At 37.8% G+C, this 19,107-nt stretch overlaps 1 protein-coding gene across 4 annotated transcripts in view; it reads left to right on the top strand.

Annotated features, from left to right (window-relative positions):
* The window catches only part of LOC135093042 (vacuolar protein sorting-associated protein 54-like), a 351,426-nt gene that overhangs the window by 133,844 nt on the left and 198,475 nt on the right, over positions 1 to 19,107 (top strand). The window lies entirely within an intron of this gene.

Genomic DNA, 19,107 nt, shown 5'->3' with positions numbered 1-19,107 from the left:
ATTCCTACACCATGTTATAAACTGATTTTCAAAATAGGTCTGACCCAGCCTAAATAAGCACCTATGCTAATGCTATAGTTCTGTGAAGTCGTAATCTAAGACATAAAAACATAACTCCTGTAGCTGTAAAAAAAAAAAAACAGATGAAGGGCATACAGTAGATAAAAATTTTTGAAATAAATCAGTAGTAAAAAAAAAAAAGAATAAAGAAATAAATAAACATCAGCAAAGGGGAATGTACAGGGACAAGCAAGTTGAGACCATTATAGACCAATACCTCCCTATATCCAAACCAAAAACTCAAAGACAAGAGGAAGAGTAATCCTGTGAGACGTAAAATCAACTTAATGGTCTTAACCAATTGGGTGCCAAGCATTTCTCACAAAAACTTTCCCCTGGTGCTGAGCAAATTTGGATTTCTTTAATTTTGCTGAATAGTGTGTAGAATGATTAGAAAACATATAATTCATACATTTTGCTACTGTCCTCTTATCATTTCTGTGTCTTTTAGGCTCTGGAAGTTTCTGATATTTGGAGTGTTACACCCCATACACTTAGGCACAAAAGTGGGCTCACTGAGCTAAATTTGCAGGTTTGTAGAAGGTAGTTATAGGACACTAAGGAGGGTGAGGGCATGGATTGTAGGAGAGTGGACGCATAGAACTCTTACACAAGTTATGAGAGGATGTGCAAACCTACAAACTGAGTTACATCTATGCAAAGTCGGAGGTTTTGTATTTTGACACACAAAAAATATTTTATTGTAAATGTGTGTAAGTTGCTGTTTTTCAAAAGATATAATTAAAATAAGTAATTAGAAGTAGATAATACATGTTTACAACAAGTTTAGGTACTTTATTCACTCATGATGTGATTTACAACTCAATAAAATACTTGTTTTGTGTTACTTTTTTATAATTATTCATTATATGCAAAAGCACTTATACTTTGTTCACTTTATATACCCACAATTTATTACACATTTCACATGTTTTAGACATTCTTTGTGCAGTGAGACGACGACCTTATACTGTGGTTAGGTCAGGAATGGGACCTGTATCCTTGGCATGCCTACAGGCTTGGCAGGGAATGATAGTCAGTGAAGGAGAATGGTAAAGCTATGAAAAGAGTCCTGACAAAGTATAAAAAGCCTCCCAATCAAAGTATGGCCACAGCAATTTTTTTAAATCAGTCATAAATATATGACACTGGCTACATGTGCCTACCCACTGCCATAAATATACAGTACATTGCTGGCACCTGGGAGTTAACCTTACAGATCTAACCTAACCACGTGGGGCCAAATCTCAATCAAATTAAATCTGCAGGGAGTGATTATAATCTAGCCTAACTTAACCTTACCTTTCACCTGCTTCACAAGTTCATTTAACATCAGTATATCACCAGCATCACTGGAACACTTTCCATTACTTGTAAACAAGGCCACCATAGTTGACAAGATATACAGTAAAATCCCTCTTATCCGGTATCAACGGGACCGCCGACATGCCAGATACTTGAATATTGCCGGATACTTGAATAGAAGTAAAATTATGTCCACAATCACCACCTTACACTCATGCGTCTTACCATAACAAAGATCAGCTGATCTTAATCAGCAGCTGATCTGATCAGCTGCTTAAATGTAAGCACAACACACTTCCTCTTTTCTACAACTTTAGGCATGATGAAGGCGTCAGGCGATAAACAGTGCACACGCGGTACTGAGTCACTGAGTAAACACAGTGCAGTGGGCCGCGGATGGCGCGAAGCAGTGCGCTCTGGTGGCAAGGGGACAAAGTATGCCTCGCGTGGGAATTTTAATTGATTTTATGAGTACACATTGATTTTTTATTGATTTTAAGGCTCGGGGAAAAAATGTGCCGGATACTTGAAGCTGCCGGATACTCGAATGCCAGATGAGAGGGATTTTACTGTAAGTCAAAGGACAATGGTACTGGATGGGAGGAAGCTATGTGTGTGTGCTATGCAGAGTCAACACTAACATCCTGTGTTGAAAGATCAAGAGTCAGTGGTGGATGGAAATACATTCCAGTATGGTACCTGCTAAATACAATATACTGTATTGCTGTACTGTATAAAGTAGTACATCTGTGTACAGCAACAGCAAGGCACAAACTAAATGGGTTAGCAATGCAAAGACAATCTGCATTTGTCTTGCATCACACCACCTGCCACATCCACTTAATTTATTTCACAAAAGTTTTTGATCAGTTAAAAAAAAACTGAACATGGTTCTTTATTTTCTCAGTACCATAATAATGACAAAAATATGTATATACATTCATACAACTGCTCTAACTGTGTAAGCAGAATTGACCTGACTGTTTTGATTAGAAGTAGATTTAGTTATCTTACACTATTTCTGTGATATTTTTACTGTATATATTCCACAAACTTGAAACACGTGACCAAAAGAGCAACAAAAATAGATGTATAACATTAAATCTAAGCTGGATGTGATAGATAACAAAATATTCTCAGTATATAACATAAAAGTCCTTCATAAGAAAATAAAATTTAAATTCATGGAGGATCCTTCAATAAAATATGATCAAATTTCATTAGCTTGCTGGATTTTCTTCACCTTTTGACTAATATGACTTTTCCAGTTTTTAGGCCCATGTTAGAAAGACAATCAATATTTTTTCCCTCAAAATACCAACCTCAATGTAAACAAAGGAACAGTAAAGCTGAGACATCATCTGTTAATGATGTTATTGTTTTATCATTTAACCATAGTAATTCTGACGATTTTGCTGGATTTGATTACTATAAATTGCTGCAGTATAGGAAGAATGAGTTGCTTGAGGCAGGGAACTAGTGGTAGTGGTGGTAATGGTAGTGCACATGCATTCACCTTCAGTGCATTCTTAGCTCTGCTGAGAGTACATCCACTTACAGCAACACAAATTGACTCTTCACTGCAAGCACAAGAGATTTAGACATTATATAGTGTGGTTACTGTGAGAGTGAAAAGTGGGTGTAATGGCCAGCTGCAATCATTTTGGCTGGCCACAAAAGCACTTAAGGAAACCCGCTGATACCTAAATCTTTAACTTATTATTATCCTTGGGTTAACCTGCAGATTTTTTAAAACTGTGTAACCTAACTGTGAATGTCAGTGAATCATTGCATTCTTCTACTATATTTGTAGGCGAAATACACCACCGAAAGCTCAAGTGGCACACAATAAATGTGAAATACTCATATGTTATGGTTTTTATAGCATGCATGTCCACACACTTTTCCTGTCACAAAAATAATGCTGGTGTGTCACAATATGTATCTTGTAAAATAATTAAATGGGAATAATTTTAGTTTAATTCTGACTTGCACAAGCTAGACACAAACTAGGGGAGAAACTCAGTTGGGCAGATGGTAGAGTTGGCAGGCTGAATCACCCCAAGGATTACAGAATTTTATTTGTGGCTCTTGTAGAGGTGTGGTGCTTGGTAGATAAACTTGATGATTTGATCATGTTATATAGTTATAATCAGTCACTTATTGGTTATACTTCTGAGGGTTGGGTTTACTGGTTACTTGGTGCATGTAGGAATAAGTGCTAACTGTAAAAGATGGCCTTTGTATATGTTTGGGTTGTGATACCATACTACATTGGCTTTTGTAGATTAGTGGTTGTAATTAATCTGATACAATGTAGTTTTTATAATCATGGGCATGATTATAAAAAGAAATAATTACAATTTGATTTTGATTATGGTCTGGAATACTTTTTTTATTGAGATTAAATTATAATTACTTTATTTTTGCTTATTTTTCTTTTTTTCTTTTTGTGCATGATCAGGATTAGATTATGATTACAATCACATTTTGCTGTGATTATTTATAAAAAGATAATGATTAGCAATGATTAAGTACAGTGCCTAAATAGGTAGCAAACTACATCTTATTAGGTGCACTGTTCCACATTTGAGCATGGTAATATAACCATCTAAATCACTAACTAATGGTATTAAAAACATACATTGTGTGTAAAGAGGTCTTATTTGTTTTTGCTTTACAGTACATAATACATTACTTCTATGAATTTATTTTGAATCATGATCACAGGCTTTCACAGCAATAATGAAAATAAAGTATTTCTCTTTGAAAAATATAAAACTTGTTATACACATGATTTCTTATAGGCTAGATTATTTCTCATGTAATATATAATTTACTATGTGTTGGTTACACTTGATAAACATCAACTCCTCAAAGCGAACATCGGACATTCAGGACGAAAGACTTTCCCAGCAGTAAAGAAAAGTCTCTCAGCTGGAGCTGATGATGCTGGAATACACAGATAGCAGAGAGCCAGTATAATTAGTTGAGGTAATGTTGACTGATTCTGTTCCCAGAAGAGAAGGTGATCACTGTCATCCTCTGTTCTTGGCTGACTCAGATATAATTCTACTTGTGATAAAGTTGATGTTAATGTACAGAGGGAAGAGCTCATTGATGCTGATGGTGTCATGAATCTGAACAGCTTGCACTTCTTTGTAGGGCCCTCCTTATTTTCCTAAAGGGAATCTTTTTCTTCAGTGGTAGTAAGCATTATTTCATCTACTTTAGATTTCAGTAGAGATTTCATGAACATGACTTCTGGTGAGCACCAGTCCATCTTAAAGCATGGATCTTGGAGTGAAGCCAGCAGAAACATCTCCATGTCCTCTTAGATCTTCAGTCTTTTCTCAGTTGAGCTTTTGAGAGTAGTAATCATCTTTGACTTGTATGTCTGTGACAGTTGTTCAAGCTCAGCTTTCAGTCCATGAATACATGGAATTACTTTGCTTGACATTACAACATTCCCTCCCTGACACTCTAGAGTTGCTACTTCAGATGGTGTCAAGATGTCTGTTATTTCCTTGATGAGATTAAGTTCATATTTGGCTAGCTATACTAGACAGTTTAACTGGTCAAGCTTGGCTGGATCAATATTCAGAAGGGAGTGAAGCATCTTGTTACTTTTGTTCCATCGTGTTGCATTTTTCGCCTGAGGTCTGCATTCACCTTTGAGAATGTCAGATGTCAGTGCAGAATGACGAATGTGTGATACTAGATGTGAGGCTTTTCCAGTGACTCCTGATACAGGTCCTGCTTCTTTGAGCCCATCTTTCACAGTAATTTGTAAAGTATGAACATAACATCTGACATGCTCAGGCAAAAGCTCCAGTAACTTCTCATTGTTATCAGGAATGTCAAAGGAGTCGTCTTCCTCTTTGCTTTCAGTCTTGATTAGTGTCTGCATCGTCCAGACCAGAAAGTGTCACAAATGCTTTAAGCATATTGTTGGCACTGTCGGTTACAATTGTCAAAATCTTTGTTTCTAGGTTAAAGTTAGTGATGATTTTGGTGAATGTGGCATGAATCTTTTCTGCAGTGTGGGACCCTTTGAATCTTCTGCGTGCCAACATTGTTGATTGGAGCTGGAAGTTATCAGTGAAATGACATATGATCCCAGTGTATGACCGCATATATCTGTTTGTTCAAAGGTCAACTGTAACAGAGACATAACCAACAGAACAAAATTTCTTATTGCGATGTTCCTGTAGTTGTTGAGATTGTGAAGGAATAGCCTTGCTGCTGAGCTCCTTGTGGCTTGGAATGCTGTAGCTGGGCTGGGTGTTGTTGAGAAAAGCTTGAAATTTAGGATCCTCAACCCTTGAAAGAGGTTGGAAAGAGCTGGCAATGAAGCAAAGGAGTAACTTGTCAATTTCCTTTCAGCGGGGATCACTATTGCTCCATTTTTTCTTAGTAATAGATATCCCAAAGTCAGTTATTGGAACAAGGGCTTCACCAGCTGCTTTTGTTACTGACTCCATGTTGCTATTCACCTTGACATCTGGATGATGTTTCTGAAAGTAGAAAGAACAGAATACATTGTAGTAATATATATATATATATATATATATATATATATATATATATATATATATATATATATATATATATATATATATATATATATATATATATATATATGTGTGTGTGTGTGTGTGTGTGTGTGTGTGTGTGTGAGAAAATTTATCCTGAAGCCTGAGGGGAGGGGGAGTGAATTTTTATTGTTATTTCTATTCCTATTCCTTCATGTAATATACACATATATATGGCATTGCATTAAGAAAGAAAAAATATTTTTCATTATGAACTAATGGTCTGGTTAACAGATTAATACTAGGCCTGAGGGGAGGGGAGGGGGGAGTGAATTTTTATTGCTATTTCTATTCCTATTCCTTCATGTAATAAACACATTGTTTTTGCTACTCCTTTTCTGTTTTACTATTCAAGTTGGGGATTTTGGTTGTTGAGAAGTATGGATAACAGTTTGCTCTAGTATGTTGCTGCTTACGTGAGGATTTAAATATATCTTCTATTTGTATGTTTTACTATACAGATAAATTAAGATGTAGTATGATTTATTTGTAATTTTGTTCCTGTTACATATTCAAATGCATTATTTGTAAATATTCATAATTATATAATTTCATTAAGCATTCCGACTATCTTTGGTGGTTTACATCCCATGCGTCTTGAGCTGCCAGTTAGCCATCATATATGCAATGTTATGAGTGAAACATCTCTGTCTCACAGTCTCTCTAGAGAGCACAAAGTTTGATTTCTTCCTCGTTAAGACTCTCTCTCTCTCTCTCTCTCTCTCTCTCTCTCTCTCTCTCTCTCTCTCTCTCTCTCTCTCTCTCTCTCTCTCTCTTGGGTATAGCTCCTAAACTAACCATGTAATATTTTTTAATATGCTCTCATTGTGATCTCCATGCAAAGTTTGTGATAATTTGGATAAAATCTAACTTAACCCAATCTGTAACTAAACCTAACCTGGGAAGGTCATAATAACCCACCTCGTCTGCATCAAATCAGCTGATTAATGAGGCATAGGTTTGCTCTCTCTCTCTCTCTCTCTCTCTCTCTCTCTCTCTCTCTCTCTCTCTCTCTCTCTCTCTCTCTCTCTCTCTCTCTCTCCAATTCACAGAGAGCAAGAGACATTTCACTCCTGCTCCCCTGGTAACATTGCATATATAGCAAATAACTGAGAGCTCAAGATACGCAGCAGCATGACATAAACCACCAAAGATAGCCAATATTTCTACCAGTCAGCCACGCCAGTTTGGTGGAAGACTGAAATTAGCAAAGCCTTGAATGAGCAACATTCAAAATGTTACTACTACCAATATATCTACAGTGTCATGGTCATAAAAAACAAATTATATAGACAGCTTGTTGGGCATCCTACTGTGTGAAGGTAAAACCAGTTTGTTTTCAAAACAGATCTCAAAATGAGTAGGAAAAACCAGCATCAGATAGGGTAATTTTTCCCAGTGTGCCACCAGCTTAATCAGTTGATTAACAGGAGGAGGCAGTAGGCACCTGCCAAAACAAAAATTACTCCCAGTGAGGTCTAAAGCACTGGATCAAGGGGTGCTGTGAACTTACCATTAAACCCATCTGTGACCTCACTGAACATTTCCCTTTGTGTCTCACAACTCAAGGGGGCAGTCACAGCCTGCCCTCTATGACAACTCTCTTCCTCCACACAAAACTACAAGCACCCAATAACACACACACCCTTCACTCAGAATTTCAAAATTATCATGGTGACTCCTACACCAGCCTCAGAGTCCCCATCTGAGAAGGGGACCACAAATGTCCCCAGGTCGGACTGCCCTTCTTGACACACCCTGTCAACTTTTTCTTCATTAATTTCTGCAACATTTGCAGTCTAAGATGTTTTAATTTTCAATCCATAGAACACCACCTCTCCTTTTCTAAACCTCATCTTCTTTTCCTCACTGAAACTCAGGTGTCTGAGGCAACTGACAATAGCCCTTTTCTGTTCCTACTTTCTCTATCCTCATTTTCAATCCAAAGCTGGATGATGCGTTTGTGTGCGCGACGACTTAACCTGTTCTCGTGCCCATGCTCTTGAATCTTCCAAGTTTTCCACCATCTGGCTATGACTACAGAGTCACTCTCAAACTAAATTTATCTGTGCTGTATACCTCTCAACTAACTCCTCTGACTATAAGAAATTCTTTGACTACTTAACTTCCAAAGTGGAGCACATTCTGACTCCTCCCTTTTGCAGAGATCTCCATTCTTGGAGACTTCAATGTTCACCACCAGCTTTGGCTTTCCTCTCCCTTCACTGACCATCCTGGTGAACTAGCCTTCAACTTTGCTATCCTCCACGACCTAGAGCACTTGGTGCAACACCCTACTCATATTCCTGACCGTCTTGGAGATACGCCCAACATTCTTGACCTTTTCCTGACCTCTAATCCTTATGCTTATCCTGTCACCCTCTCTTCTCCATTGGGCTCCTCTGATCACAATCTCATATCTGTATCTTGTCCTATCGCTCCAGTCTCTCCTCAGGATCCCCCTAAGCGAAGGTGCCTCTGGCATTTTGCCTCTGCTAGTTTGGGGGACCTGAGGATATATTTTGCTGATTTTCTTTGGAATGACTACTGCTTCCGTGTCGGAGACCTGTCTTTGTGTGCCGAGTGCATAACATAGGTGATAGTGTCTGGCATGGAGGCGTACATTCCTCACCCTTTTTCTTGACCTAAACCTTCCAAACCTTGGTTTAACACAGCTTGTTCTTGTGCTATACATGATAGAGAGGTGGCTCACAAAAGGTATTTAAGCCTTTCATCACAAGAATCTCATGCACTTTATATTTCTGCCCGGAACCATGCCAAGTCTGTTCTCCAACTAGCCAAAAACTCCTTCATTAACAGAAAGTGTCAAAATCTTTCAAGATCTAACTCCCCTCGTGACTTCTGGCATCTATCCAAAAATATCTCCAATAACTTTGCTTTTTCTTCTTTCCATCCTTTATTTCAACCAGATGGCACCACTGCTATCATATCTATTTCTAAAGCTGAACTCTTTGCTCAAACCTTTGCTAAAAACTCTACCTTGGATGATTCTGGGCTTGTTCCTCCCTCTCCTCCACCCTCTGACTACTTCATGATACCTATTAAAATTCTTTGCAATGATGTTTTCCATACCCTTGCTGGCCTAAACCCTTGGAAGGCTTATGGACTTGGTTGGGTCCCTCCTATTGTTCTCCAAAACTGTGCCTCCGTGCTTGCACCTTGCCTAGTCAAACTCTTTCAGCTCTGTCTGTCATCATCTACCTTTCCTTCTTACTGGAAGTTTGCCTATATTCAGCCTGTTCATAAAAAGGGTGACTGTTCTAATCCCTCAAACTACCGTCCTACTGCTTTAATTTCCCGCTTATCTAAAGTTTTTGAATCCATCCTCAACAGGAAGATTCTTAAACATCTATCACTTCACAACCTTCTATCTGATTGCCAATATGGGTTCCGTCAAGGCCGCTCTACTGGTGATCTGGCTTTCCTTACTGAGTCTTGGTCATCCTCTTTTAGAGATTTTGGTGAAACTTTTTGCTGTTGCCTTGGATATATCAAAACCTTTTGATAGAGTCTGGCACAAAGCTTTGATTTCCAAACTACCCTCCTACAGCTTCTATCCTTCTCTCTAATTTCATCTTAAGTTTCCTTTCTGAACATTCTGTTGCTGCTGTGGTAGACAGTCACTGTCCTTCTCCTAAATCTATTAACAGTGGTGTTCCTCAGGATTCTGTCCTGCCACCCACTCTCTTCTTATTATTCATCAATGACCTTTTAAACCAAACTCCTTGTCCTATCCATTCCTATGCTGATGATACCACCCTGCACTTTTCCACGTCTTTTCATAGGCGTCCAACCCTTCAGGAAGTAAACCTTTCACGTAGAGAAGCCACAGAACGCCTGACTTCTGATCTTCCTAAAATTTCTGAGCAAACTTAGTATTGTTCAATGCCTCAAAAACTCAATTCCTCCATGTATCAGCTCGACACAGCCTTCCAGACAACTATCCCCTCTTCTTCATTGACACTCAACTGTCCCCCTCTTCTACACTGAACATCCTTGATCTGTCCTTTACTTATAATCTGAACTGGAAACTCCACATCTCATCTCTAGCTAAAACAGCTTCTATGAAGTTAGGCGTTCTGAGACGTCTCCGCCAGTTTTTCTCACCCCCCCCCACCTGCTAACTCTGCACAAGGGCCTTATCTGTCCATGTATGGAGTATGCTTCACATGTCTGGGGGGGGTTCCACTCATACCACTCATCTAGAGAGGGTGGAATCAAAAGCTTTTTCGTCTCATCAACTCCTCTCCTCTAACTGTCTGTCTTCAGCCTCTCTCTCATTGTTGCAGTGTTGCATCTCTGGCTGTCTTCTACTGTTATTTTCATGTTAAGTGCTCTTCTGATCTTGCTAACTGCATGCTTCCCCTCCTCCTGCAGCCTCACTGCACAAGACTCTTCTTTCTCTCACCCTATTCAGCTCACCTCTCTAATGCAAGAGTTAACCAGTATTATCAATCATTCATCCCTTTCTCTGGAATTCCCTGCCTACTATTCTATTTCCACCTTCCTATGACATGAATTCCTTCAAGAGGGAGGTTTCAAGACACTTTTCCTTCAATTTTTTTACTTCCACTTTGGACTCTTTTCTGGGACTGGCATCTCAGTGGGCTCTTTTTTATTGGATTTTTGTTGCCCTTGGCCAGTGTCCCTCCTACATTAAAAAAAAAAAAAAAAAAAAAAAAAAATATATATATATATATATATATATATATATATATATATATATATATATATATATATATATATATATATATATATATATATATATATATATATATATATATAATTAGAAAATTCTTACTCCTTTCTCAGGGCTCACATCCTCCCCCTAGGAATTACTGTCACCTCCCTAGGGAGGAGCGCTCCCTAGGCCATTGAAACCGCTGGTTTCAATGGTCTAAAGTTCACTGAAACTCTTCTGCCTAAATCCATGAAGTCAGTTGTGCGAGTTGACTGCCATAGTTTTTTGACACCTTGCCTCACGAGTAATGACTAAATCTTAGTTATGAAAAGATTGAAGGAAATAATATTTTTGAGAAGAATTTCATTACATTTTCAGTTATTTTCCTTGAGTTTCTGTTTTAGGAGGTCTGAATTTCTTTATGAATTTCTTTATCATATGGTCTATGTATTTTATTTTGTAGTTTTTAATGTACTGGTGCTTTAGCATTATGCTTAAGTCCTATGTAAACATTATAAACAAATTTACCTAAGTCAGTTTAGTTCCTTTTTCTTTCGACAAATAGCACTTTCCACGAGAAAAAAGCATATGAAAGTTTTTGTCCTATTATGAAGTTATAAACAGATAAACTTTGAATTATTGTGAAAAATAAGAAAAGAGTTATTTTTCAATTTCTTGAACAGTTGATAAAATGAATTAGGTAGTTTGTTTATGAAGGTGACGATATGATATAATTACTTGTTACCTTACCTTCATGTGAGTATGGAAATTTGAAGTCCATCGAATGTTACCACTAATAACCTTGTCACAGTGCTTACATTTCAGTTTCACTTGAGTAGTAGGATCTGTCTTGGAGCTGCCATCACAATGATCCAGTATTGGTTTCCTCATGATGATCTAGAGATGTACTTATTGAGGAAGAGTGGAGTGGAGTGATGAGCCTACCAGCTGTCTGCTTTAAATAACCCAGCAAACATCTTGTTTGCCTTACATAGTCAACAGCATATGCATGTACAAACGTGTTGGGTGATACAGTACTACAACACACACACACACACACACACACACACACACACACACACGGCGGCGGCGGAGCTGACAGGACGTGTTTCCTAGTGCTCTGCATATGGAAGGAAAGAAAACACAAATTGCTCAAGGTGGAACAAGATATGTTATGAAGACACAGGAATACCTAGGTGGTAAATAGGGAGGGGAGAAACAGTACATGAGTATAGTTATCCCATCTCTAGGAAAGTTTCGTTGGTTTGCTTACACTGGACAAAAATGGCAGAGGGCAGCACCCCAAAAGAAGGGGTCCTTTGAAGGTTTTACTGGTGAAGAAAGAGAAATAAATTATAGATTGCAGTGTAGAAAAATTTTGTATATGGAAGAAATGATGGACAAGTTATTGAAGATAATAAAGACATTGGAGGCACACCAGGAGACAGGTGAGGAATTGCTGACTATTACAGCAAAGTTGATGGAGATGGAAGACAAAAATGAGAAGTTAAAGGTGGAAAATGACTGTTTAAAGAAACAAATAAAGGAAAAAGTAGAAACTGTTCAGAAAGGAAATGAGGAAGTGAAGGTAGGTGTAAAGAATGTGGAAATGGAGCAAAATAAGTGGTTAAATGAGCATAAATTCAAAGAATTACTAAAGAAAATAATAGAACAATAAGAAAATAAGAAACAAAACCTCAGACAAAAGTGGTAAGTGCTATTAAAGAAAAGTTAGTGGAAGACACTGTAGAAAAATATAAACAAGTAATTGTATTTAGTTTAAAGAAAAAAAAAAATAATAAGCAGAATTCAAAGAGAGGAAAAGGAAAAGAACCTGTTGAATAAGTTACTGAAGAAAGTGACAGATGAAGACAGCCAGGTAGTAAAGCAAGTGGAAGAGCTCCATAGAATTGGGAAATATGAAGAAGGAAAATGAGACCCATAAGAATAAGTTTTGCAACACAGGTACAAGCAGAAGTAATGGGTTTTGGAGGTTGTCTGGAGATGAAGAATATAAGAATGTATGGATAAGCAAGAATATGGATGAGACTGAAAGGTTGAAGCAAAAGGAGCTAGTAAATGAGGCTAAACAAAAAAAAAACGAACAACAAACAAACGGAGGAGGAGAAGAAGTTTTTCTGGAGAGTAAGAGATATGAGAATAAAGAAATGGTACATCAAACAGTAAGTAAGGTATATTATAATAATGTAAATGGATTAATGTCAACTAAAATGAAATTAAATGAATTGTTAAACAGAACTGCACTAGATGTTGTATTATGTGAGACAAATTGGAAAAATGAAAGGGAACTCCTGACACTGGTGATGATAAATATGATTTATTTATGAAAAATAGAAATGACAAGGAAGGAGGGGAGTGATCATTCTGACAAAAGAATGTGTTAAAAGTGGAGAAGGTAATAAAAAGTGAAGACAAGTCTGAAATTCTGCAAGTGATGATTAGAAGTGGAAATAGAAGGATAATGAATTATGCAGGAGTGTATGTGCCACCTATGACCAATGCTTGGCAAAAAGAAGAGCACGAAGAGATGTTGATAGATGTGTTAAAAGGTCTTGAAAAAAATAGTGATGGAAAGTAGTGATATAGTTATTGTTGGTGATTTTAATTGTAAGGAGATAAATTGGGAGACATTGGCAGCTACTGGAAGTGAGAATTCATGGAATAATAGACTATTAAACTGGGTGGGAAACTTGATGACTCAATGGGTTGATTGTGATACCAGATTTAGTGGAAGAGATAAACCATCAAGACTTGATTTAGTGTTTACCAAGGACATGAAAGTTATTGAAACTATACACTATGATAGTCCTCTAGGTAAAAGTGATCATGTGTTGATGGAATTTAATTTGAAAAATGAAAATGTAATCATTGATGAAAATCATAAGGTGAAAAGATTTAAATATACTAAAGCTGACTTTGAAAAATTAAGAAAGTACTTTGTTGCCATGGTCTGGAAAGACTTTGAAGATGCAGAAGATGTTTGGACAAAATGGGATGAATTTATAAGGATATACAATTCTGCTGTGGAGAAATTTGTACCTAGAGGAAGAGTGAGATGTAGAAAAGTAAAGAATGGTTCAATACAAAATACAAAGAGGCTAGAAATTGTAAGTCAAATGCTTGGAATAGATAGAAGAAGAGGAAAACTGAAAGTAGATGGGAGGAATATATTGATGTTAGAAAGAAGTACATTGAGATAATAAGAATGGAGAGAAGAAACTATGAAAGAGATATAACAGATAAAATGTATAAATGAACCCAAACTATTCTTTAGATATAATAATGGGAAGATGAAGAAGAAGGAAGGTGTATCAAGATTGAAAGTTGAAGGAAAAATCTATGAGGATGCACAGGACATGGCAGAGGTTATGAACAATAGTTTCAGATTGGTATTTACTGTGGAAGGGGAGTTTGATGCTGGAAGGGATAAGTTGGTGAGGAATATATTAAGTACAATCCCAGTCAGTTATGAGGAAATACTTAAGGGGCGAAACTGGCAAAAATGTTATCTCAGTTATTTCTTACACACAATAGAGTTCTGAATGTACATTATTTTTGGTCGAAGTGTTGTTTCTCCAAAAGTCTGGTTTTTGAGTTATAAGCTTTTTTCTTTTTTTTTTTTTTATGAGCTAATCTATGAAGAAACTTACCTTACGTCTTTTTGCTTGATGCAGTAGTTAAATCAAGTATTGTACTACAATCCTGACCGAAAGTTTGTAAATCAGACAAAAATTAGATTTTACAATTTTTTTTTTTTTTTTTTTTTGTACACTGTTTTTTCTTTATTTTTTTCTTAATGATTATTCAATAAAAAAAAGCTGGATTTTGAGTTAGAGCAATGATTTGGGTAGATTTTTTTCCTTTATTTTCTCTACTGAAAAAAGAAAACAGACTGAAAATTGGTTGATAAATTTTTGAGATATACTCATTTGAAGAAAGATTTTTAGTTTTGAGAAAAACGCATTTAAAGTTTTGTTTACATTTACTAACAATAAAAAAAACTTATAAATTACAAGGGGGCAAGATAGGACATTTGTACCAACTACTAGTGTGCCCCAGCCTGGTATGATGTATCTGTTAATCTCTTCCTCTTCCTTCCAGTCTGGGTTTCCTGCTGTGTGTCCTCTCCTGCTTTTGTTTTCTTTTTGTGTCTTGGTGTTTGGTGCCTCTTGCTCTCCTTATCTCTTCTCTCTTGTGGTTTAGTGATGGGGCTAGACACTCCAAAACCAATGCACTGCAGCAAATTGGACTCAGAGTATCCAAAATTGTGCTCCCAGATTGTCATCTGAGACACAAAGCGAGTCCTGTGCAGTCCAGCATATTTGTCCTTTGACACCTTCCTCCAGGCTTTTGAGTGTAGACTCTCGTTTGGATTCTGGATGCGTCCAGAGAGGCACTTCTGCAGCAGTGCTGGATTTGCAAGATCTTTGTAAACACCCTTTACAAGCTCCAGCTGCTCACCAGGAATGTTGGACAGATAGAGCTTCTTGGTGCTGTGAGGCTCTGGCTCTTTCCCCAGAGCCTCTGCCCTCTGCATGAAGCACCAAGACTCTTCTCCAGGAGGACAGAGACTATGCTGTATGACATCCTTGGTGGACAGGTGGTAAAAGACAACATGGTTGGCAGTGCTGCAGTCCTGGGAGTCTCGCATGAACAAGTGACAGAGCATTCAGAGTTCATCCCCTTGTTCTTGACGACAACCTCAACATTCTTCATGTATTTTCCACAGATCATGTTGCTGAAGAGACTTCGCAGCTGTGTACTATTCAGCAGTACATTCATCTATGATATCACACCTGGAGATGGAGGTGTACATGGAAGAGGTAGTGCTGGGTGTTGATGGGTTGCCACAGCTGACGTTGTGGTGGGGATTCTGGTGATGGTGGTGGTTTCGGAGAATGACATTTGATGCTCTGCTCCATCTGCTCTTCTGGCAAGCTGCAGCCGTCGAGCTGCTATACCATGTTGTTGCCTCATCTTCCCTATCTTGCTTTTAGGCATTGTGCTCAGAAATTCAACAAACCAATGAAGGCAAAAGCGACACACCACTACACATGTGTGGTGGCAAGGCAGCACTGAGGCCATTGACGGTCGACCTGACTGTGCGACCTTGTCAGCCAATCCATCCACCCGCTGCCCGCCTTTAGGCTGCCAGGCGTAAGAGTCCTCAAAAATAAAACTGCGAAAACTCTGTATCTCTAGCTTTCGTGAGACCTAGAACATCAACACTAGTAAAAGAGGATATTTAAAAGGCCAGCGCGCTCACCAAGCACCCTTTAAATGCTCGTCAAGCCCTTTAAATTAACGTGTTGATGGCATTTAAACTTTTCCCTAGAAACATCTTGCCTGAATCTAAGAGAATATGGAGAAATACAGAAAACTCATTTTTAAGGTAAACTCGTCCAGTTGCGCCCCTTAAGATGATGGAAGAACCTGATGTAAATGAAGCAACTGGTCCAGATGTAGTATCAAACTGAATATTGAAGGAATGTAGAGAACAACTGGCTGATAAAATTCAGTCTAGTGGTGACATCACTATGACAGGAAGAGTACCAAAAGATTGGAAGAGAGCAAATATTATACCAATATTCAAAGGAGGAAATAAGGAAAACCCACTAAATTATAGAACAGTGTCCTAGACTAGTGTTGTAGGAAAACTATGTGAAAGAACAATAAAGGAAAGATGGATGGAACATTTGGAAAGAGATAAAGTTTTAGTATATTGTCAATTTGGATTTAGGAGGGGAAGATCATGCTCCATGAACTTATTGTCCTTTTATTCAAGAGTAGTCAGTATTGTGCAGGAGAGAGACAAATGGGTGGATGGTGTCTACTTAGACTTGAAGAAGGCATTTGACAAAGTACACACCAAAGACTGCTATGGAAGATAAAAGAATTATGGAAAAATTGGAGGAAGACTGCTGGAGTGGATGGAGGATTATTTGGATGATAGAGAGATGAGAACTGTAATACAAGACCAAAATTCATCTTGGCTGAAAGTAACTAGTGGTGTCTCACATGGATCAGTGTTGAGAATAATAATGTTTGTAAAATATATGAATGACATAAATGAAGAAATAGATAGTTATATGAACTTATTTGCAGATGATGCTAAGCTGATGAGAAGGATAGAAAATGTAAATACAGTAAAATTCCTCTCATCCGGCATTCGAGTATCCGGCAGCTTCAAGTATCCGGCACATATTTCCCCGAGCCTTAAAATCAATAAAAAATCAATGTGTACTCATAAAATCGATTAAAATTCCCGCGCGAGGCATACTTTGTCCCCTCACCACCAGAGCACACTGCTTCGTGCCACCCGCGGCCCACTGCACTGTGTTTACTCAGTGACTCAGTCTCGCGTGTGCACTGTTTATCGCTTGACGCCTTCATCATGCCTAAAGTTGTAGAAAAGAGGAAGCGTGTTGTGCTTACACGTAAGCAGCTGATCAGATCAGCTGCTGATTAAGATCAGCTGATCTTTGTTATGGTAAGATGCGTGAGTGTTGGGTGGTGATTGTGGACATAATTTCACTTCTATTCAAGTATCCGGCAATATTCAAGTATCCAGCATGTCGGCGGTCCCGTTGATGCCGGATAAGAGGGATTTTACTGTAATTGTATGGTAATACAAGATAATTTAAATAAGATAAATAGATGGAGTAAATCTTGGCAAATAGAATTCAATTTAAGTAAATGTAAAGTAATGGAGTTTGGTAAGAGTAAGAAAAGAATATAATATTATGAGATGGATGGTGTGAAGTTAAAGAAATCAAAAGAAGTGGATTTGAGAGTAACAGTTACTGAAAATTTAACTCCAGGCAGACACATTGATAAAATTACTGGATAGATGATGAATTTGTTGAAAAGAGTAAGAATGGCATTCTCATATTTGGATGAAGGAATTATAAAAAGTTGTTGATTTCCATGATAATACCAAGATTACAATATGTGGCAGTGTTGTCTCCTCATACAAAGAGGAATATTATAGAATTGGAAAGAGTACAAAGAGCAGTCACTAAGATGGTTCTGGAGTTGAGTAAGTCGACCTATGAAGAGAGATTAAGAATGTTGGAAATTCCTACCCTTGAAAATAGGAGGGAGAGAGGGGAATTAATAAACATCTATAGAATTATAAATGGTATGGAAAATGTGGACAAAGAATGTTTTATAAATTTAGACACACAGAGTACAAGGGGACATAGTGAGAAGTTGAAGAAAGTTAACTGTAGAAGAGACAGCAATCATAAAAGTGTGAACAAATGAAATGAACTCAGTGAAGATGTTGTCAATACCAAAACTGTCCATGCTTTTAAGACCAAACTGGGTAGATATAGAGATGGGATACTATGAGACCACAACTAGGTAAATACACTATGATAGACAGTTCTATGATTGATACACACATTACAGTGATTACACAGACAACATGTTTCATATGTAACCCTGTGGCTGTGCACTCCCACACCAGCCTGGTGGCAAACATTTTTACCAGTACTGCATTTCAAGTCTGCTAAAACATGTATAGGCTTTGTGTGCATTTGACTGATACTCATATATCATGGGAGACAAGTAAGTAAAAACATGAGATGGTGCTAAGCTTTCAAAACATACTTGGACTTCAAAGTGAAGTGCTTCATGGAAATTAGAAAGAAGTGATCGCAATAATCACATTTTAATCATTGATTATTATCAAGAAAAACATGATTATGATTTGATTATGATTATGTAATCAGAGCCATGGATTATGATTTTGTGATTAGTAATCATAATGATGCCCTTGTCTGATTAAAGCAAACCTGGTAATGTTCATTGCCTCAAAAACTCCATTTCTCTGTCTATCAACTCGACACAACCTTCCAGCTAACTATCCCCCCTTCTTCAGTGACACTCAACTGGCCCCCCTCTTCTACACTGAACATCTTCAGTCTATCCTTTACTTATAATTAAAACTGGAAGGTGTTCTGAGTCGTCTCTGCCAGTTTTTCTCACCCCCCCCTCACCCCAGCTGCTGACTCTGTACAAGGGCCTTATCCATCCCATACATGGGGGGCTCTTTTAGACAGGGTGAAATCAAAAGCTTTTCATTTTATCAACTCTCTTCTAACTGACTCTTCAGCCTCTTTCTCATTACCACAATGTTGCATCTCTTGCTATCTTCTACCACTGTTTTCTTGTTAACTACTCTTCTGATCTTGCTAACTGTATGCCTCCCCTCCTTGCTACACAAGACTTCTTTCTCTCATCCCTATTCTGTCCACCTCCTTAATGCAAGAGTTAACCAGTATTCTCAGTCATTCACCCCTTTTCTCTGGTAAACTCTGGACCTTCCTGCCTGCTTCTGTATTTCCTCCTTCCAATGACCTGAACTCTTTCAAGAGCAAGGTTTCAAGACACTTATCTTCCATTATTTGATTTTTCTAT

Source organism: Scylla paramamosain, chromosome 3 (genome assembly GCF_035594125.1).
Source record: "Scylla paramamosain isolate STU-SP2022 chromosome 3, ASM3559412v1, whole genome shotgun sequence".
Lineage (NCBI taxonomy): Eukaryota > Metazoa > Arthropoda > Malacostraca > Decapoda > Portunidae > Scylla > Scylla paramamosain.
This window is presented reverse-complemented; position numbering and strand designations above follow the sequence as displayed.